The 22936-nt window shown below is 42.1% G+C and overlaps 1 protein-coding gene across 1 annotated transcript in view; it reads left to right on the forward strand.

The window, feature by feature from the left end:
- TRIM26 (tripartite motif containing 26) overlaps nucleotides 1-22936 on the forward strand; it is a 71185-nt gene that overhangs the window by 1034 nt on the left and 47215 nt on the right. Inside the window, 1 exon segment of the mRNA XM_053667439.1 lies at nucleotides 19412-22834. The gene's annotated coding sequence lies outside the window, so the exon portion shown is untranslated.

Genomic DNA, 22936 nt, shown 5'->3' on the forward strand with positions numbered 1-22936 from the left:
ACTGTTTACTTGCAGAAAATATTCAAATTTCAAAGATTTCTGGTCACACATAGTAAATACAGTTGGTCTACTTTTTCGTTACTGTTCTTTTACTTTTTGTTCATTCTTTTCGGTAGCCAATGTTTGGAGAGGATTAAACTTAATTAAACTACATTTGTTAACTCCCCCACCCCCATTGCTATTGGGTCATTAGGGGTTGTCGCAGCAGTACTTGTTCTAGTTCACAAAACGCATCAGTGCTAAGGTGGGGTGACTGGGTAGTCAGCCTTTTTATCCTGGCTTTGGAGGGAGAGTGAGAGGTATTATAATGTTGATTTAAACCAAGGGATTTCCAACACAGTAATATGCAAAAGTGAATTATAATGATGAGACGATTCTTTAAATGAGATGACAATTTATAAACATACTTCTTTTTTCAAGTATATTTTATTGATTATGCTATTACAGTTGTGTCATTTTTTTTCTCCCCTTTTCCCCCTCTGCCCTGAACTCCTCCCTCCAGCATTCTCCCTCCTTAGTTCATGTCCATGGGTTGTACATGTAAGTTGTTTGGTTTCTCCATTTCCTATATTACTCTTAACTTCCGCCTGTCTATTTCCTGCCTGCCATCTATGCTACTTATTCTCTGTACCTTCCCCCTCCCCACTCCCCTGCTGATGACCTTCCATGTGATCTCCATTTCTGTGGTTCTGATCCTGTTCTAGTTGTTTGTTTCTTTGTTTTTTTTAAATAAAGTTAGTTTTTTTTTTAAGATTTTATTTACTTATCTTCAGAGGGGAAGGGAAGGAGAGAGAGAGAAATATCGATGTATGGTTGCCTTTTGTGCGTCTCCTGCTGGGAACTGGCCTGCAGGGAACCTGCCTGCAACCGAGGAATGTGCCCTGACTGGGAATCGAACCGCGATTGTCTGGTTCGCAAGTCTGCGCTCAATCCACTGAGCTACACCAGTCAGGATAGTTGTTTAGTTTGTTTTTGTTTGTTTAGGTTCAGTTGGTGATAGTTGTGAGTTTGTTATAATTTTACTGTTAATAGTTTTGTTCTTTTTCTTAGATAAGTCCCTTTAACATTTCATATAATAAGGGCTTGGTGATGATGACCTCCCTTTATGTGGGAAGTACTTAATCAGCCCTTCCATTCTAAATGATATTTTTGCCGGATAGAGTTATCTTGGATGTAGGTGCTTGTCTTTCATGACTTTGAATACTTTTTTCCAGCCCCTTCTTGCCTGCAAGGGTTCTTTTGAGAAATCAGCTGGCAATCTTATGGGAACTCCTTTGTAGGTAACTCTTTCCTTTGCTGCTTTTAACATTCTCTTCTTATTTTTAATCTTGGGTAATTTGGTTATGTTCTATCTTAGAGTGTTTCTTCTTGGATCCAAATTCTTTGGCTGTCTGAGTGTCCTGGACCTGCATGTCTAGTCCCTTTGCCAAACTAGGGAAGTTTTCCTTCATTATTTTTTCAAATAAGTTTTCAATTTCTTGCTGTTTCTTTTCTCCTTCTGGCACCACTATGATTTTGATGTTGAACGTTTAAAGATGTCCTGGAGGTTCCTAAGCCTCTCCTCATTTTTTAGCATTTTTGTTTCTTCTGTTCCAGTCGAATGTTTATTTCTTCCTTCTGGTCCAACTCTTTGATTTGAATCCCAGTTTCCTTCCTTTCATATTGGTTCCCTGTACATTTTCCTTTATTTCACTTTGTATAGGCTTCACTTATTCCTTTATTTTGCAGCCATATTCAATTATTTCTTTGAGCATCCTGATTCCCAGTGTTTTGAACTCTGCATCTGATAGGTTGTTTATCTCCTCATCACTTAATTCTTTTTCTGGAGTTTGGATCTGTTTTTTCTTTTTTAAAAACATTGCTTTTCCTTTTCTTAAAGATTTTATTTATTTATTTTTAGGGAGGGGAAGGGAGGGGAAAAGAGAGGGAGAGAAACATTGTGTAGTTGCCTCTTGCGTACTCTACTGGGTGATCCACCACCTAGGCATGTGCCCTGGTTGGCAACCCTTTTTGGTTTGCAGACTGACACTCAATCCACTGAGCCATAGCAGCCAGGGTGATCTGTTATTTCATTTGAGCCATTTTTCTTTTTCTCAGTGTACCTGTTGTGTTGTAAGGCAGGGGTGTCAAAGTCATTTTCATCAGGGGCCACATCAGCCTCGTGGTTGCCTTCGAAGGGCCGAAATAATTTTAGGACTGTATAAATGTAACTACTCCTTAACTGTTAAGTAGTTGAACTTACATTTGGCCCTTTAAAAGCAACTGTGAGGCTGATGTGGCCCCCAGTGAAAATGAGTTTGACACCCCTGTTATAAGGGTTGGAACCTTGGGTATTGCCAGGGCATGGCAACATACTTCCCTGCATTGTGGCACTGTATGTGGGGGCAGGGTCAGAGAGGGAGCAGTGCTGCTTGCTTGATTCTGAGTTACTTCCCATGCTACCCACAAGTGAATTGGACTCTTCTAGTGCTGATTCCTGGGTGGGTAGGTTTGTATATGTTCTAGGACTGCGCAGGTCCCTCTGACTGACTCTCCTTTGAGACTGAGAGTTTCTCCTGCTGCCACAACCCCCACACGTTTTTACAGCCAGAGGTTTTGAGGCATTATTTCCCTGTGCTGGAACCCTGGGTTGTATAGTCTGTCTCTTTCCCTAGATGTTCCTCCTGGTTTATCTGCAAACGAATATGGGACCACCTGGTCCACCAGCTGCCCCCTTGCTGTGGTCCTTTCTCCCCTGGCTGCTGGTCTCTGCCCCTCCTACCAGTCTAGATGAATGTTTCATCTTTAACTCCTTGGTTGGAGTTCCATACAGTTTGATTTTCTGGCAATTCTGGTTGTTTTTTTTAATTGATTGTTGTCCTTCTTTTGGTTGTGTGAGGAAGCAAAGCATATCTACCTATGCCTCCATCTTGGCCTGAAGTCCTATAAACATACATTTTTAATATTGTTTTTATATCAGGAAAGGAGAATAGAAGATGCCTTATAATTAATGACTCATATAGAGAAAATGGGTATATTAGCAGTACAGGTAGAAAACTGATAGAGGTCATGTATGGTGGATTGGGGTGGAGAGGGTTCAACTGTCCAGATTACTGAGATTCTTATTCATAAAAAGACAAGGCATCTATTCCCTCCACCCCGTTTATTTTATTTTTTAATTATGAGAAATATCAAAGAAAGACAGTCAACATTGTGTTAGTTTAAGGTATGCTATATGATGATTTAGTGTACTTGCCTATGTATATTTAGACTTTCATACCATATATTAGGACAGATTTCTGGAAGTTGGACTGCTGAGTGAAAAGGTATGGAAATTTAAATATTTAATAGAGTCTTCTAGCTTCTTTTCTATAAGGTTGTGGCTGTTTATGCCCATACCAGCATAGTATGAGGTAATCTGTTTCCCTGCCATGGAGCTAGTACTGACATTATGAAATAAAATAATTTTGGTGATATTTTTCATTTGACAATTTTAATGATTGCATAACTGGTTTTGTTCTGTAGGTACCACACTTTTTTCAACCTTCCGTCAGCAGAGGGACATTTATACTAAGTTTCCTATTGAATGTTACTTAGTTTCCTTTTTTTGCTGCTCCATAAACAGTGTTACAATGCAGATTCTTTGAACATATGCCAATACGTATAGTAGATTCATTACTGTGAGAAAGGTTCCCATGTTGAAGGATAGTATGTAATTCTAATTTTAATGGTTATTGCCATATTAGTTTTTCAGAAGTCTGTTATTCTTTACATTTACCTTGGCAGCGATACATGAGCTTGTCCCTTTCCCACATTCCTGGCAGAGGTATTATCTATGTTTTTATTTTTTTACACAGTGGAGATGTCTTAGTTACTTGAATTGGATTTTCTCTTCCTTAGTCATTTAGAGCAGTGGTCTCCAACCTTTTTGGCACCAGGGACCAATTTTGTAAAAGACAGTTTTTCCACAGACTGGGATGGGGGTGATTGTTTCAGGATCATTCAAGTGCATTACATTTATTGTGCTCTTTATTTTTTATTACATTGTAGCATATAGAGAAATAATTGTATAACTCACCATAATGTAGGACAGGAAGCAGAGCTTAGGCAGTAATGCAAGTATTGGGGAGTGGCTGTAACTACAGATGAAGCTTCGCTTGCCCACACACCATTCAACACCTGCTGTGCAGCCTAGATCTTAGTGGACCATGGACCATTACTGTGGTTTGGGGATGCCTGATTTAGAGTACCTTTTTGTTATTATTATTTCTCTTTCTGTGCATTTCTAGTCCTGCCCTTTGACCCTTTCTTCTGTTGGGTTGTTTGTCTTCTTATCAATTTCTACATACTCATATATGTGTGACATGTTCTTTTCATTAAGAGATCCATCTGATCCTCAGATTCTAATTTATATTCCTAGGTTCTCTTATAGTACTTTAAAAAAATCCTTACCTGAGGACATTTTTTCTTTTTCTTTTTCTTTTTCTTTTTTTTTTTTTTAGGGAGGGAGAATGGAGAGAGAGAAGGGAAAACATTTATGTGAGAGGGAAACTTTGATTGGTTGCCTCCCATATACAATCATATATGCCTGGACTGGACTAGGTTGCCTGGACAGGGCAACCTAGGTGTGTGCCCTGACCAGAAATTGAAACTGCAGCCTTTTGGTGTGTGGGATGACACTCCAACTAACTGAACCACACTGGCCAGGGCTCTCTTATAGTATTTTTAATTTAAGTTATCTCTATTTTTAAAAACATGTTGTAAAGGGGAGATCATTATTTTTCTCTAGAGCAGTGCTGCCCATCAGAAATAAAATGTAAACCACTTGTGTTAAGTCCTCTATTTGTGACTGCATTAAAAAAAAAAAGTAAAAAGAGGGAACATGTAGGCAGATGTGCTTTGCTTCCTTGCACAGCCAAAAAAAGGACAACAGCCAATTTAAAAACAAAAAACAACCACTATGGCCAGAAAATCAAACTGTAAGTCTGACAACCAAGGAGTTAAATGAGAAACATTCATCCAAACTAGTAGAAGAAACAGAGAGGACATGCGGCACCATGAGAGACCTGGTCGGGTGAGGCGGTAGCTGGCAGACCAAGTGGTCCCACATTCGTGTATGGATAAGCCAGAAGAACAACTGGGGAGCGAGATACACAACACAACCCAGGGTTCCAGCGTGGGAAACTAAAGCCTCAAAACCTCTGACTGTAGAAATCTGTGGGGGTTGCAGTGGTGGGAGAAACTCTGAGAGTTCGTTGGGGAGACCCACAGGGTCCTAGAACATACACAGGGCCACCCACCTGAAAATCAGAAGGGCCAGTTTGCCTGTGGATGGGAGGGAAGTGCATGAAAGCAGGGCAAGAGCCGAGGAATTGGCATTGTTACCTCTCTGATCCCTTCTCCATATACAGCGCCACAACTCAGCAAGTGGTTTGCCCCACCCTGGCGGATACTTGAGGCTCCACACCTTAAAATGTAAGGTGACAAAGAAATATGGCCTAAATGAAAGAACAGATCAAAATTCTAGAAAAAGAACTAAGTGACGAGGAGATAGCCAACCTATCAGATGCAGAGTTCAAAACACTGGGAATCAGAATGCTCACTAAAATGTTTTGAGTATGGATACAAAATAGAGGAAAAAGTGAAGGTTATGCAATGTGAAATAAAGGAAAATGTACAGGGAACCAAGAGCAAAGGGAAGGAAACTGGGAATCAAATCATAGATTTAGAGCAGAAGGAAGAAATAAACATTCAGTCGGAATGGAATGAAGAAATAAGAATTCAAAAAAACGAGGAGAAGCTTAGGAACTTATGAGACAACTTGAAACATCCCGACACATGAATTATAGGGGTGCCAGAAGAAGAAGAGGAAGAGCAAGAAATTAAAAATGTATTTGAGCCCTGGCTGGTGTTGCTCAGTGGATTGAGTGCTGGCCTGAGAACCACAGAGTGGCCGGTTTGATTCTGGTTCAGTTGTCAGTCAGGACACATGCCTGGGTTGCAGGTCAGGTCTGAAATAGGGGGTGCATGAGAGGCAACCACACATTGATGTTTCACTCCATCTCTCCCTCTTTACCCCCTGTGTCTAGAAATAAATATATACCTTTTAAAAATTCATTTGAATAAATAATGAAGAACTTCCCTAATCTGGTAAAGGAAATAGGCTTCCTTAGAGAGTCCCAAAGAAATTGGGCCCAAAGAGAAATACACCAAGACACATCATCAATTAAGTTTCCCAAGATCAAAGATAAGGAGAGTCTTTAAAGCAGCAAGAGAAAAGGAGAGAGTTAACTGCAAAGGAGTTCCCATAAGACTGTCAGCTGATTTCTCAAGAAGGGGTTGGAAAGCAGTGTTTAGAGTCAAGGGAGGCAAGGACCTACACCCAAGATTACTCTATCCAGCAAAGGTATCATTCAGAATTGAAGGGCAGATTAAGTGCTTCCCAGATAAGGTCAAGTTATAGGAGTTCATCATCATTAAGCCCTTATTGTATGAAGTACTGAAGGGACTGACCTAAGAAAAAGATGATCAAAAGTATGAACAGTAATATGATAACAAACTTACAACTATCAACAACTGAACCTAAAAAACAAAACCAGAAAATATACTAAGCAAACAACTAGAAATGGAGATCACATGGAGGGTTATCAGTGGGGAGTGAAAGGAGGGAGGGTGGGGGAAAAGGTACAGAGAATAAGAAGCATAATTGGTGGGTACAAAATAGATGGGGGAATTAAGAAGAGTATGGGAAATGGAGAAGCCAAAGACCTTTTATGTGTGACCCATGGACATGAACTAGGGGTGGAGAGAATGCTGGTGGGAGGAGTAGTACAGGGTGGAGGGGGATAAAGGAGAAAAAAATGGGGCAACTGTAATAGCATGGTCAATAAAATATACTTAAAAATAGCAAAATATAACCAGAGACACTGAAATTAAGAACAAACTGACAATAACCAGAGGGGAGGTGGGAGGGGATAATGGGGGGAGGAAGGGTGAAGGGTTTTCAAGAACAACTATAAAGGGCACATGGATAAAACCAAGGGTGGGTGGAATCCAGGGGAAGGAGGGGGGTGTGGCTGGGGTGCTGGGGACAGGAGAGGGAAAAGACAGACAACTGTACTTGGACCACAATAAAATAAAAAAATTAAAAAGAAACATGAAATTAAATTTTACCAACTTAATGATTATATTATTTTTACATGTAATTAATTTTAAATAATTGTTTTTAAAATATATTTTATTGATTATGTTATTACAGTTGTCCCATTCCCCCCCTTCATTCCCCTCCACCCTATACACCCTCTCTCACCCATATTCCCCCCTTTAGTTCATGTTCATGTGTCTTAAGTTCTTTAGCTTTTACATTTCCCATACTATTCTTGTTCTTCCCTTGTCTATTTTCTGCCTGCCATCCATGCTGCTTATTCTCTGTACCTTCCCCCCCCACACACACACACACACTCCCCTGTTGCTAACCCTGCATGTGATCTCCATTTCTGTGGTTCTGTTCCTGTTCTGGTTGTTTCTTAAGTTTGTTTTTATTTTAGGTGTGGTCGTTAGTAATTGTGAGTTTGCTGTCATTTTAGTATTCATGTTTTTTATCTTCCTTTTCTTAGATAAGTCCCTTTAACATTTCATAACATAAAGGCTTGGTGATGATGAACTTCTTCAACTTGACCTTATCTGAGAAGCACTTTATCTGTCCTTCCATTCTAAATGAAAGCTTTGCTGGATAGAGCAATCTTGGATGTAGGTCTTTGGATTTCATGACTTGAAATACTTCTTTCCAGCCCCTTCTTGCCTGTAAGGTCTCTTTTGAGAAATCCGTTGACAGTCTGATGGGGACTCCTTTGTAGGTGACTGTCTCCTTATCTCTTGCTGCTTGTAGGATTCTTTCCTTCCTTTTTATATTGGCTAATGTAATGATGATGTGCCTTGGTGTATTCCTCTTTGGGTCCAAATTGTTTGGAACTCTCTGAGCTTCCTGGATTTCTTGGAAGTCTATTTCCTTTGCCAGATGGGAGAAGTTCTCCTTTACTATTTGTTCAGATAACTTTTCCACTTGTTACTCTTCCTCTTGCCCTTCTGGTTCCCCTATAATTCGGATGTTGGAATGTTTAAAGATGTCCTGGAGGTTCCTAAGCCTCTCCTCATTTTTTTGAATTCTTGTTTCTTCCATTTCTGTTTGGTTGTTTCTTTCTTCCTTCTGGTCCACTTCGTTGATTTGAGACCCATTTTCCTTCCCATCACTGTTGGTTTCCTGTGCATTTCCCTCCATTTCAATTAGTTTAGCCTTCATGTGTTCCTCTAATTTGTGACTAAAATCAACCAGTTCTGTGAGCATCCTGATCACCAGCTCTTTGAACTGTGCATCTGATAGGTTGGCTATCTCTTGGTCATTTAGAAGTACTGGCTCTGGGGCTTTGAGCTCTTTTTCTGCTTGAGCCATAATGTTTTGGTCTGTGTGCACCTGTTACATATGAGGGGTAGAACCTTAGGTGTTCACCAGGGTGGGGCGACCCAGTCACTGGGTTGTGATGCTGTATGTGGGGGCAGGGTCAGAGAGGGTATAATGGTATTCGTTCTGCTCTCCCTCAGATTTTGGTCCCCTCTGCTCTTCCCGCAAGCAAATTGGGCCCTTCTGGTGTGTGGGCTTGTGCACCCTCCAGGACCCTGTGGGTCTCTCCAACAAATTCTTTGTGAGCCTGGGAGCCTCTCACAGCATCTCAACCCTGAGAGTTTTTCCAATTGGTGCTTTTAGGCTTTAATTCCCATCCCTGGGGCCCTAGACTGCGTGGTCTGCCTCACTACTCGCTCCTTTGCCTGGTTTATCTGCGCGCAAATGTGTGACCGCGGTCAGCCAGCCGTCTTGCGCCCTCAGTGGGTCTGCCCATTGCCACCCCACACCTGGGATCTGCCAACTACCACTTGAGTGCCTGGGTAGGTCCAGCCGATTTTTCCTGTGCGATCCCGCTCTGCCACCTGCTGGCTCCACCACCTGCTGGCTCCGCCCCTCTTACTAGTCCAACTGAATGGTTTGTTGTTGTTGGACTTCTGTACAGTTCAATTTTCTGTGTTTTGGTTGCGTTTTTGTTACTAAAACTTTGTTGTCTTTAAACTTGGTTCTGCGAGGAGGCACAGTGTTTCCACCTACGTCTCCATCTTGGTTGGTAGTCTCTCTTTGGGGAGTTTTATAGATTCTAGTTTTACATTCAAAACTTTGATCAATTCCAAGTTAATTTATGTTAATGGTATAAGATAGGGTTCTAGTTTCATTCTTTTACATGTGAATATCTAATTTTCCCAGCATCATTTATTTGAAGAGACTGTTTTTTTTCCATTGAATATTCTTGGCTCCCTTGTGAAATATTAGTTGGCTGTAGATGTATGGGTTTATTTCTGGGTTTTCTAATCTGTTCCATTGGTCTGTGTGTCTGTTTTTATGCCAGTACCTCACTGTTTTGGTTACTATAGTGTTACAGGTTGAAATCAATACATGTTCTTTCTCACAACTACTCTGCAGTGTCATAATTTCAATAATTACTTATCCATATTTACCCACATCTCTTTTTGTGCCAATACAATACTACCTCAATTACTGTAACTTTATTGTAAGTCTTGATAGCTAATAGGAAAAAGGTTTTCCACCTCCTTGTTCTGCAGTGAGTACACTCTGCTCTTGGAACATGTTACAAAGGAGCAGTGCATATAAGGAAGATGTAGTGGTGTTAACTTTGTAACGAAAAGGCATTATTAGACTTTACTGGACTATCGCAAAGAGGGAGAGGGCCTGCTCATGTGTAGGATACATTGTGAAGAAAATGTATACAAGCAGAAATAGGTTGAATGAGGAAGCTCTCAGTTTAGGTTGACTATATGTTATAGATGGAAGATGAGTGGCTTAAACAAATTAGAAATTTATTTTTTATGTAAAAAAGGTTTGGAGGTGGTCTTCCAGGGCCTATTTGATGGTTCATCAAAGTCCTGGGAACCAGTTTTCTTGTACCACTACAGTGTGACCCTCATTATTCTGTATTTATTATTTTTCATCTGTGAACAGGTAATACTAGAGTATCATAAAGGTGATTTTCTATAAAGGAACAGTTTAGTTAATGCTTGATTTATAATGTGAAAGTTGAATTATAGCCCTGGCTGGCGTAGCTCAGTGGATTGAGTGCGGGCCTGTGAACCAGGGTTCAATTCCCAGGGCACATGCCTGGGTTGCAGGCCAGTTCCCAGCAGGGGACGCACAAGAGGCAACCATACATTGATATTTCTCTCCCTGTCTCCTTCCCTTCCCCTCTAAAGATAAATAAATAAACTCTTTTAAAAAAAGTTGAATTATAAACAGTTTCATGCTGTTTTCTAAGATCTGTTACTTCATATGTTTATGTGTATTTTATTTCATTTAGACTAATTACAGCATTCAGGATGCCTGATGATGAAATTACCATTTAATTGTGTCTGCATTTCTTCTGGAAAAGAAGGCTTGAATACAAACAAATCTAGAATGAAGAGCCTCAACAAGTAGTTAACAAGATGGTTTCAGGCCTAAGATGATACATTTGGTGGATTTTAGAAGGCCACCCCTCCCTTTGAAGTTTTTCTATGTTGCTGTGCTGAGAATGCATCACTGTGTTAGGTCAGCTGCATGGTGCACATGGCGTTTGGATATTGTTGCCTGCTTTTGACTTCTGTAACACATTTACTCACCTGAGAACCGAGGAATTTTCTGGGGTTGATATTCTAATATGTACTTCATCAAGCTTGGATCTTCCACCTTCTGAGGATGATTTGTTGCAGTCTCTGGCTGCATGTACTTGTGGATGGAAGGTACTGATAATGTCAGAGAAGTCTGTTAGAGTTTTGTCTGCAAATTCAAGGATTGGCATTTTTGTCAGAACAGAATGCTTAGGTTTATTTGTTTGTTTGTTTGTTTGTTTGTTTATTTGTTGGGGATTGAAATAACAATTTTATTTTGTTTTTTAAAATATATTTTATTGATTATGCCATTACAGTTGTCTCATTCCCCCTTCATTCCCCTGCACACCTCCTCTCCTAGCCATGTGTCACAAGTTCTTTAGCTTTTACATTTCCCTTACTATTCTTGCCCTCCTCCTGTCTTTTACCTACCATCTATGCTACTTATTCTCTGTCCTTCTCCTGCCTTCTCCTCCTCCCACTCCCCTGTTGCTAACCCTCCATGTGATCTCCATTTCTGTGGCTCTGCTCCTGATTAAGCTGTCTGCTTAATTTGCTTTTGTTTTAGGTGTGGTTGTTAATAACTGTGAGTTTGCTGTCCTTTCACTGTTCATATTTTTATATCACATGTCACATCATTGGCAAATATGTTTTCCCATGTAGTTGGTTCTCTTATCATTTTAGTGCTGTTTTCTTTAGCCATTAAGAAGCTTTTTAATTTGCTGAGGTCCCATTTGTTTATTCTTTCCTTTATGTCCCTTGCTTAGGGGACATATCAGTGAAGATATTGCTGCATGGAATATCTGAGATTTTCCTGCTGATGTTTTCCTGTAGGATTTTTATGGTGTCATAATTTATATTTAAGTCTTTTATCCACCTGGAATTTTTGTGTAAGGTGTAAGTTGGTGATTGAGCTTCATTTTTTCTCATGTAGCTGTCCAGATCTCCTAACACCATTTGTTGAAGAGGCTGTTTTTACTCCATTTTATGCTTCTTACCCCTATGTCAAATATTAATTGACCATAGAGACTTGGGTCTATTCTGGGTTCTCTGTTCTGTTCCATTGGTTTATGTGTCTGTTCTTATGCCAGTACCAGGCTGTTTTGATTACAGTTTGTGGAGGACAGTGAAAGCTGGTGTCATACAGCCAGAACCTGGAGGGGTTAAGAAGGAGACAGTTAGTTAACCACAAGCTTCAGCTGAATGTGACTGTAACTTTCGTAGAAGAAATATTTATCATTTCTATAGCCTGGAAATGGAGTAATTATGCCTGCAGTTTTTCCCTGAGTCTTTGAAACATCCTTGAGCTTTATTGAACTAATTCGTATAAAATAAACACGGAGACCATGTTCAGGGTCATTGTCTCTCTATCAGAGGATGATGTCCCACCTGGTCCCTGCTTTTCCTTAAACTGTCTGTGTATTCTTAATCTCCTTTCACTCCTCCCCCATCCAGGGACCTCTTCCCAGTGCAGGTCATGGTATAGTGACCTTGTAATACAGTTTGATATCAGGTATTGTGATCCCTCCTACTTTGTTCTTCTTTCTCAAAATTGCTGTAGCTATTTGGGGTTGTTTATAGTTCCATATAAATTTATGAAATGTTTGTTCTATATCTGTAAAATATGTCAGTGGTACTTTAATAGGGATTGCATTGAATCTGTATGTTGCTTTGGGTAGTATGGACATTTTGATGATGTTAGTTCTTCCAATCTATGAGCATGGTACATGCTTCCATTTGTTTGTGTCTTCTTTAATTTCTTTCTTCAGTGCTGTGTAGTTTTCTGAGTACAGGTCTTTTACCTCCTTGGTTAGGTTTATTCCCATGTACTTTATTTTGATTTCTTCCTTAATATCATTCTTAACCCATTCATTGTTTAATAGTGTGCTATTCAATCTCTATGACTGTGAGTGTTTTTACAGTTTTTTTCCTGGAAGTTGGTTTCTAGCTTCAGTTTCTTGTGGTTGGAGAAAGTGCTTGATATGATTTCAATTTTCTTGAATTTCTTGAAGCTTGTTTTGTGTACTATCATGTGGTCTATCTTTGCACATGTTCCATGTGCATTTGAAAAGAATGCGCATTTTGCTACTTTGGGATGAAAGGCTCTATTTATATCAGTTAAGTACATTTGCTCTAGGGCATTGTTCATTGTCACAATATCTTTGTTGATACTGTGGTTGGCAGATCTACCCCCTTTTTTAAAAAAGATTTTATTTACTTATTTTTTACAGAGAAGTGGAGGGAGAGAGAAAGAGAGGGACAGAAACATCACCACATGGTTGCCTCTCATGTGACCCTCCACAGGGGGTCTGGTCTGCAACCCAGACATGTGTCCTGACCTGGAATTGAACCAGTGACCCCCTGGTTCGCAGGCCAGTACTCAGTCCACTGAGCCACACCAGCCTGGGCAGATCTATCCATTTTTGACCCCCTTAATACCCCATTTGTGGGGTATTAAGATACCCTAGTATAAGTTTGTTGCTGTCTATATCTTTTTTGAACTCCTCCAAAATTTTTCTTATATATTTTGGTGCTCCTATGTTGGTTGTATATATGTTTATAATGTTTAGGTCTTCTTGATGGATTCTTCCCTTGAGTATTATGAAGTGACCTTCTGGGTATCTTTTTATTGCCCTTGTTTTGAATTTTGTCTGAATGAGTATTGCTACCCTGGCTTTTTTTTTTTTAATCTTCTTTTTCTTAGATAAATTCCTTTAACATTTCATATAATAAGGGCTTGGTGATGATGAACTCCTTTAACTTGACCTTATCTGAGAAGCACTTTATCTGCCTTTCCATTCTAAATGAAAGCTTTGCTAGATAGAGCAATTTTGGATGTAGGTCCTTGCCTTTCATGACTTGGAATACTTCCTTCCAGCCCCTTTTTGCCTGGAAGGTCTCTTTTGAGAAGTCAGCTGAGAGTCTTATTGGAACTCCTTTGTATGTAACTGTCTCCTTTTCTCTTGGTGCTTCTAGGATTAGCTCCTTAATTTTAATCTTGGCTAATGTAATTATGATGTGCCTTGATGTGTTCCTCCTTGGATCCAACTTCTTTGGGACCCTCCAAGCTTCCTGGACTTCCTGGAAGTCTATTTCCTTTGCCATATGGGAGAAGTTCTCCTTTATTATTTGTTCATATAGCTTTTCTACTTGTTGCTCTTCCTCTTCTCCTTCTGATACCCCTATACTTGGGATGTTGGAACAATTAAAGATGTCCTGGAGGTTCCTAAGCCTTTGCTAAATTTTTTTTTGAATTCTTGTTTCTTTATTCTGTTCTGCTTGGATGTTTCCTTCTTCCTTTTGGTCCACTCCATTGATTTGAGTTCCAGTTTCCTTCCCATCACTATTGGTTCCCTGTACATTTTCCTTCATTTCACTTTGCATAGCCTTCATTTTTTCATCTAATTTGTGACCAAATTCAACAATTCTGTGAGCATCCTGATCACCAGGATTTTAAATTTTTTTAAAATTTATTTATCTTTATAGGGGAGGGGAAGGAGAGAGGAAGAGAAATATCAATGTATGGTTGGCTCTTGTGTGTCCTCTGCTGGGAACTGGCCTGCAACCCAGGCATGTGCCCTGACTGGGAATCGAACCATGGTCCTCTGGCCCACGCTCAATCCACTGAGCTACACTAGCCAGGGCTGATCACCAGTGTTTGGAACTGCGCATCTGATAGGTTGGCTATCTCTTCGGCACTTAGTTGTATTTTTTTCTGGAGCTTTGATCTGTTCTTTCATTTGGGCCATTTTTTTTTTTTTGTCTTGATGTGCCTATTATGTAGTGAGGGGCAGAGTCTTAGGTATGCACCTGTGTGGGGGAACCACGTTGCTGTGTTGTGATGCTGTATGTGGGGAAGGGGTCTGAGAGGGAACAGTGGTGCTTGCTGTGCTCTCTGCCAGGGTTCAGCCACTTTCCCCACTTCCTATGAACAAATTGGGCTCTTCTGGTGCTGATTCCCCAGGTGGGTTTGTGTACGTTCTAGGACCCTATGGGTCTCTCCAACGAACCCTCCTGTGAGGCTTGGAATTTCTCCTGCTGCCACCTGAACCCCCACAAGTTTTTTAATCAGTGGTTTGAGGTTTATTCCCCAATTATTCCTCCCAGTTTATCTGCACATGAATGTGGGACTGACCTCTCCACCATCAACACTGCAGTCTTGCCAGTCAGCTGCAGCTTTGTGTTCCCCACTCCACAATCTGGTGCTGGGTATGCCAGCTGATGCCTTGTCCACCCCTGTCCTCCAGCCACCACCTTGCCGTGAGTCCTCTCAGCACCCCCATTTCTACCCCTCCTACCAGTCTGGATGAGTGTGTCGTCTTTAACTCCTTGGTTGTCAGACTTCTATACAGTTCAATTTTCTGTCACTTCTGGTTGTTTTTGTTTTTTAAATTGTCCTTATTTTGGTTGTGTGAGGAGGCACAGTGTGTCTACCTACGCCTCCATCTTGGCCAAAAATCCTGTCCTGGCTTTTTTTTCCTGTCCATTTGCTTAAAGTATTTTTCCCCACTTTTCATTTTCAGTCTGTGGAGGTATTTTCGTCTGAGGTGGTCTCTTTTGGGCTGCATATGTGTGGGTCATGATTTCTTATCCATTCAGCTACTCTATGTCTTTGGATTGGAGCAGTTAATGCATTTATGTTTAAGGTTATTATTGATGGGTACTTATTCATTGTCATTTTACTTCCTTCATACTTGTGTTCTTCTGTCTTTCACTCTTTTCTTTTCTTACGGCAGTCCCTTTAGCATCTCTTGTAGAGCTGGTTTGGAGGAGGTGTATTCTTTCAGCCTTGGAGTTTTGCCATTTTAATGATGATGTGTCTTGAAGTGGGCCTCTTTGGGCTTCTCTTCACTGGGACTCTCTGTGTTTCCTGGATTTGTGTGATTTTTTCTGTCATCAAATTAGGGAAGTTTTCCATCATTCCTTTTTCAAACAGGGTTTCTATCCCTTGCTCTTTTTCTTTTCCTGGTATCCCTATTATATGGATATTATGTTTCATGTTGTTCTGCAGTTCCTTTAACATCTGTTTGTTCTTTGTGAGTCCCTTTTCCTTTTCTTGCTCTTTTTGGGAGTTTTTTCTACTTTGTCCTACAGCTTGCTTATTGGATCCTCTGCTGTATCTAGCCTCCTTTTGATTTCTTCAACTGTGTTCTTCAGTTTAGAAATTGTATTCTTCATTTCTTCTTGGCCCTTGTTGATAGTTTCTATTTCCTTTCTCATGTTGATGTAGTTTGCAATGAGTTCATTGTAGTTTCCCTGTAGTTTTTGGTAATTCTCTGTGAGTTCATTGAGCTTCCTTATAACCTTTGCTTTGAACTCAATATCTGATAGTTGACTTGCCTCTATTTCACTTTGCATTCTTTCTGAGTCTTTTGTCCTTTTGTTTGGGGTTTGGTTCTTTGTCTTCCCAGGATTTGTGAGACTCTTCTGGTTAACCTTTGCATTTCAAATTTTCTGTTCTGGTTCCCTGGATTTATGGTCTGAACTTTAATGGTAGAAGACCTGTAAGATTCAGTGATGTGGTCCCCTTGATCTCCTGAACTTTCTGCTCTTGGCATTTTGTTTATGTTGGCTCTCTGTATGTCTTTTGGTTTGAGTCTTTGTTGTTGGCTCTTTCTTTGGTGGGTCCTTCCCTGCTGCTGGTTGACTGAGGTTCACTCTGCCCACAGCGTCTTGTATGCTGTTGTACAGATGTGGACAGTTTGTGTTGAAGCTGGTTCTTTTCTCTGTCTGATGTTATGAGACTTCTGTCTTGCTATTCAGTTGTTTGTTCTAGATAATTTCTCCACCATTTAGTTGTAATTCTAGATTGGTCCTGTGTGAAGGCTAGTGTGGCTTTCATTCACTCCTCTGCCATCTTCTTTTATTATCTGTTGTGGTTCCTTTGTCGGTGGGTTCTCTCTTCCAGCAGGTATATTGGTGTTCACAGTTCCCATCTACTCTTTTATGTGATCAGTTGGAGGGGGAAAGCAAAATGGATTAAAACAGTGGGTGTGTATCCTATGGGATTTAAAGTACCAACTCATACAGAAGAGATAGGAGATTCTTTAGATAAGTATAGTGTTAAGTGTTATATTTCACCCAACTAGCCACTTTTAAGAAAGGGTTTAAAAGAGATAAGACTCTTGTTAGAAGGGAGAAAGACGGTGAGTTGAATCCAGAAAACAGAGAGCTTGTGGGAGGTCAGATTATGAGATATAGTGAGAGTGAAGGATAGAAAATAGACGTAGTGTATGAGAGAATAGAGTTAACCACAACAGTAACAAACTTCTGGAAGACAGTGAAATGGGCTAGGATCTGGGAGGGGTGCTGTGTAGTATTTACAATTGTAAGGAATAGCAATTATTTGCAGTAGTACTGGAACAACAATCTTACGACAGAAACTATGATGTAAACAAGAATAGGAAGTACACGACCTAGAGTAGTGTGCCATTGGAACACGAAGTGAAAGAAGGAAAATTAAATTATAATATGAAAGAGAGAACAAGGAAAACCATTCAAATAATGCAAGTAAACAAACAACCCAAAGAAAACAAAACAGAAGAGAAATTAAAAATACTAATAAAATAAAAGAAGTAAAAATTATGGAATAATAATAATATTAATACAAATAGACAATAACATACAAATTCTCTGGAATAGCAAAGTGATAATTTTCTCAGCTTTTCAGTTGTTGAAATTAGGCTTGTGATCCCTCTTTGGGTCTTTCTCTGGACCTTTCTCAGCTCCAGGTCTTATTCTCTCTCTCACTTGGGGAGAAAAAAGAAAAATAAAGAATAAAAAAAAAAGTCTCCTGGTGACTTTAAACTGGCCAAGTGAGTTCTGCTAGTCTTCCTGTATACTGCAGGCCCAGGGGGCTTGGGCTTTGATTTTCTCCCTTCCTATGGTTTTGGGAGATTAAAGGCCAGATCTGGGATGTGCTCTTCACAGTTGCCCATCCTCCAGCCCAGTTCCTCCTGCTGGGCCCCTACTGCTTGTACCAGGCTGGTGCCTTCAGTCCACCAGTTGTGCCATTTTTGAGGTGCACTAATTAGGGGCAACTCACATACCAGCGTCTCCCCACTTTCCTAAATGCTAGGCACTCTCGAAGTCTCTTCAGGGTAGTTCAGCTACCCCACTGAGTTAGTCTTTCTGTGCACTGCTAACTCCCTGAGTCCTGCTGCTCTCTTCTGAGGGGGGCATCTCCTCCTTCCTCTTAACAAGCGAGCCTACCCTCACAGGAGCAGGTGGCGCTGTGCTGCCAGGGCTGTGTCAGGGGTGGGTTCATGGCCGGACTGCCAGTGGACTCGGGGTGGAGCTGCAGCTGAGGTTGCGGCTGTGGTGGCAGAGTGAGGCTGGGGTGACGGGGGGGGCGGCTGTGGGAGAGTTCCCTAAAGTGCGACGGAGAGCCTTTTCTTCAATAAAATCCTCCTGTTCAAGCCTGCTGGTCCTAACAAGTTCCTGGCTTCTCCCACAGCCCAACTTTCCAGCCAGACTAGAGACTTTTTGGGTCAGGGTCCATCAGGGCCCAACTCTTCTCCCTTCTCCAGGTGTCACCCAGCTGGTGATGACTCAGCTGGCGTCCACGGTCTCAGAGGGTGAACACTGCCCCTGTGCATCTCCCACTTCATCTTTGTTCTCCCCAGCCACTTCAAGCATCCAGGTCCATCCTGGTGCCTCTCTGTCCTCCCTGTTAGGCAGGGGAGGGAGCTGTTGATTTGGTCCTGGTCCCAAGGATCTTACTGTCCCAAAGTAATCTCCTTATCATCTGTTTTCAACATCCTCTATAATTTTGACCTCTAACCTTCATATATGCTGGGATTGCATTGGCTGTTCCCTCTGTTCCTCGGAAGTTTGGCTAGGTGTTCCACCTGTGCTCAGGGGGAAGTGGGCTCTGCTCCCACCTACCTTGCCATCATCTTCTATTTTTAAATTATATTTTATTGATTATACTATCAGAGTTGCCCCATTTTTTCTCCCTTTCCCTCCTCCTCTTAGCTCACCCAACTATGTCAGGCAGTCCTGACACTATTTATTGTTCATGTCCATGGGTCATCCCTATAGGTTCTTTGGTTACTCTATTTTCTGTACTGTGCTTTATATCTCCATGGCTATTCTGTAACTACCAGTTTGTACTTCTTAATCCCCATACCTCTTCATCCATTTCCTCATACTTCCCCTCTATCTGGCAACCTTCAAAACACTCTCCATGACCATGATTCTCTGTTCTTTTAATTTGCTTAGTTTGTTTTTTAGATTGAATTGTTGATATGTATTTGTTACCACTTTATTGGTCATAGTATTGATCTTTTCTTGAATAAGTCCCTTTATAATATCATATAATAATGGTTTGGTGATGAACTCCTGTAGTATTATCTTATCTGGCAAGCTTTTTATCTGCTTTTTGATTATAAATGATAGCTTTGGTAGGTAGGTACAGCTTTGTTGGGAACCTTACACCTGGCTTCTAGCTAAAATCATTGCGTTGATTACAGGAACCTGTGCGCTCCACAAGCCAATCGGCTACAGGCACATGAGGTGTCCACGAGTACCAGTTGCACCCAAGTAACCAATAAGCGGGCCCTTCTTTGTCTCAAGCCAGCCAATAGCAAGCAACCTAATCTCTCCCTCCTCCCCTATATATATATATATATATACCCAGTTCAGAAAAATAAAGTTTGCAGCTTGATCAGAATCTTTTGTCTTGCTGCCATTCTTCGCGCCTCTTGTCCCCCCAACCCATTTGTTCTAGGTAGGTGGTCGAGCTCCAGTTGATTGCTCCGCGGGCTGGAGCAAGTGGTGCCCAATATGGGGGCCCGATAGCCGCCAGAACAAAGCGCTGTCCCCGCCAGTGACTTCCCCGCGCGGATCGCCGCGACTACTCGACCGCGAGACAGATCCAGGAGCCCCTCCCCTTGGCGGCGAACTGGGCCAGGTAAGGCCCAATCATGGGACAAGCATATTCACAAAATATTTTTATAAGTCAATTAAAGCAAACTCTCAAGGTGCGAGGAACTCGAGTTAAGAAAAAGGATTTAGTTTTATTTTTTGACTTTATATTCAAAATATGCCCCTGGTCCCCAAGAGGGGACGATTGACCCGCAGTGTTGGAACCGGGTGGGAGATTGCCTTAATGACTATTATCGAGTCTCTGGCCCCAAGACCGTCCCTATCACCGCCTTCAGTTTTTTTAATCTTATTAAAGAAATCTTAGTCACTCATGGGCATTCTCCAGATGTCCAGAGCCTCTGTAAAGAGGGACAAGAAGTTCTAAAAAATCAATCCGGTCCCCCTCGAGGGCCCCCTTCAGCCCAAAATCTCTGTAAAGAGGGACAAGAAATTTCAAAAAATCAATCTCGGCCCCCTTCGAGGGCCCCCTCAATTTCTATTAACATAGAGGAAGAGATTAAAAAACCCCTTAACCCTTCCCGTAATTCCTCAAATAACCATGTCGACCAATTAAACCCAGCAGAAGAGGCCGAACTCGAAAAAGAGGCAGCTTCTTACAATAACCTTGACTGGCCTCCTCTCTCTTCTGCCCCTTACTTAAAGATCTCCCAGCTTTTCGGCCGCCCCCCTATGCACCCTCAAACCTATTGCCCGCGGCCACCCATATTCTGGCCCCCATTCTAAACAACCCCGAGCCACCAACAACCCACCAAAAACCCCTTCTCCAAAAAACCTCCATTCAAGAAGCCTTAATTCTCATTCGAGAAAACAAGGCCGTGGCTAAAGAATTCACTGATTTGACCGTATCCACCCCCACTGAATTACTCGCTTTCCCCATCACCAGAAGTCAAAGTCAGGCCAATGGCCCCTCAAACAGCCAAGCCGATGTGCCCTCAAGTAGCCGAGCCCGTGAGACCGATGGCTCCCAACACCCTCTCCCAAGTAGTGAGGATGAACGAGATTCTAATGGCTCTAGCTCTGATGAGGAAGAGGCTTCTGCCTCCGATCCCTCATACTCCCACTCCTATAAGCGGCTCAGTTTAAAAACCTTAGAAAAAATCAAAACGGCCGTAGCCAACTATGGTCCCACTGCCCCCTTCACAATGGCCTTAATTGAAAACCTTAGTGAACGGTGGCTTACACCCAATGACTGGTTTTTTGTAGCCAGAGCTGCCCTAAGCGGAGGCGATTTCATACTTTGGAAAAGCGATTACGAAGAGACCTCCAAACAATTCGCTGAACGTAACGCCCGTAAAACCTCTTCCAAAAGGTGGACATTAAAGAAATTCCTAGGCACTAGCCCATATCAACACAATGAAAAACAGGCTCAATATCCCCCCGGACTTTTAACACAAATCCAGTCCGCCGGGTTGAAAGCCTGGAAGCGCCTCCCCCAAAAAGGGGCCGCTACCACTTCCCTAGCAAAAATTAGACAAGGTCCTGATGAACCCTACAGTGACTTTATTAGCCGCCTACAAGAGCTAGCAGAGCGCCTATTCGGCACAGGAGAAAGTGAAAGTGCTTTTGTAAAACATCTCGCCTTTGAAAATGCCAACCCTGCTTGCCAAGATGCCATCCGGCCTTATCACCAGGGGGAGCTCTGCGATTATGTTCGCCTTTGCTCAGGCATCGGCTCTGCTCATGCCCTCGGGCTTGCCATTGGGGCTGCCCTTCAAAATTATACTCCCCAGACACCCCGCAGCCCACTCTGCTATACATGCAAGCAACCTGGACATTTTTCCAAAACCTGTCCCTTACGTACTCAAGCTCCATCTACTCCTAATACCCCTCAAACCACTGCCGCCCCCACCGCTCCTACCCCAAGCCTTCCACCCTCAAAGTGCCCTCGATGTAAAAAAGGCTTTCACTGGGCCTCTGAATGCCGCTCCAAAATAGAACATCTCATAGACAGCCAATATCCAAAACTTGCCTACCACCCACTAGCTCTCCCCAAACTGCGGGGAGTAGACCTAGATACCAGACTACTGACATTTTAATAGCCACACATCAAGCTCTTAACATATCTAACCCTCACCTAGCCGAGGATTGCTGGTTATGTATGAGCCTAGGCACCCCCATGCCTTTAGCTATTCCTGTCAATATATCCACCCTTAATAAATCACAGCTACAATGTAACCCTAGTTTACCTTTTAGAGTCCAGCCTACAATATTCCCACCCTCCCCGTGCTTACAAGGCATAGCTCAAAATAATAACTTCGACATTCCTGTCGGCTTTATAGAATTTACTAGTTGTAGAAGCATAACCAATTATAGTAACCCCCTTTGCCCAGGTCATGGACAAATATTCGTTTGTGGAAACAACCTGGCTTTTTCAGCCTTGCCCGCTAACTGGACCGGGCTATGTGTCTTGGCTACCTTACTACCAGATATAGATGTTCTCCCCGGAGACGAGCCTGTCCCCATTCCCAGCTTAGACCATATTGCGGGGCAACAAAAAAGAGCATTAACATTCGTACCCTTATTAGTTGGATTAGGCGTCTCTGGAGCAGTTGCCACAGGGACTGCAGGATTGGGAGTCGCAGTCCATTCATACACAAAGCTCTCTAAACAACTAATTGATGATGTCCAGGCTCTGTCCAGTACCATTAGTGACATCCAAGACCAAGTAGACTCCCTAGCAGAAGTTGTCCTTCAAAACAGACGAGGTCTAGATTTATTTACTGCAGAACAGGGAGGTATCTGTTTGGCTTTACAGGAACACTGCTGCTTCTATGCCAATAAATCAGGCATCGTCCGAGACAAGATAAAACAGTTACAAGAAGACTTAGAAAAAAGAAGAAAAGAACTTTCCGAACACCCCCTTTGGGGTGGACTCAACGGAATTCTCCCCTATCTCCTTCCCATCTTAGGACCTTTAGTTTTTATCACCCTCATCCTCTCCTTTGCCCCCTGGATTCTTAGACGTGTAACCAACTTAGTCAAAGACCAACTTAACAGTGTACTAGGAAGACCTATTCAGGTGCACTATCAACAATTAGAAATGCTAGAACATGGAGCAGACTCTGAGCCACATGGAGCGGACTCTGAGCCGTACAGCCACTGGGATGCTAGCCCACGATTCCTGCCAGGTTCCCCTCCTGCAGGAGCAGCATAACCCTCGAAGATATGCTTCACAGCCAAGTAGCTGTGATAGACACCGCTGGGTGCAAGGCAAAGCACTGCAAGGAGAGGACTGCACATACGGCCACTTCGAGTCTCCTGAGAGGTAAGCTGACTTGCAAAGAGGTTGGTACCCAACTCCTCTCCTCCCAAAAGGTACCCTAAAGCTCAGAATGAGCCCAGGAGGAGTCAGGCCTCTGCCTCCCCC

This window comes from Artibeus jamaicensis, unplaced genomic scaffold (genome assembly GCF_021234435.1).
Source record: "Artibeus jamaicensis isolate MK-2021 breed Jamaican fruit bat unplaced genomic scaffold, CSHL_Jam_final contig_469, whole genome shotgun sequence".
Taxonomy (NCBI): domain Eukaryota; kingdom Metazoa; phylum Chordata; class Mammalia; order Chiroptera; family Phyllostomidae; genus Artibeus; species Artibeus jamaicensis.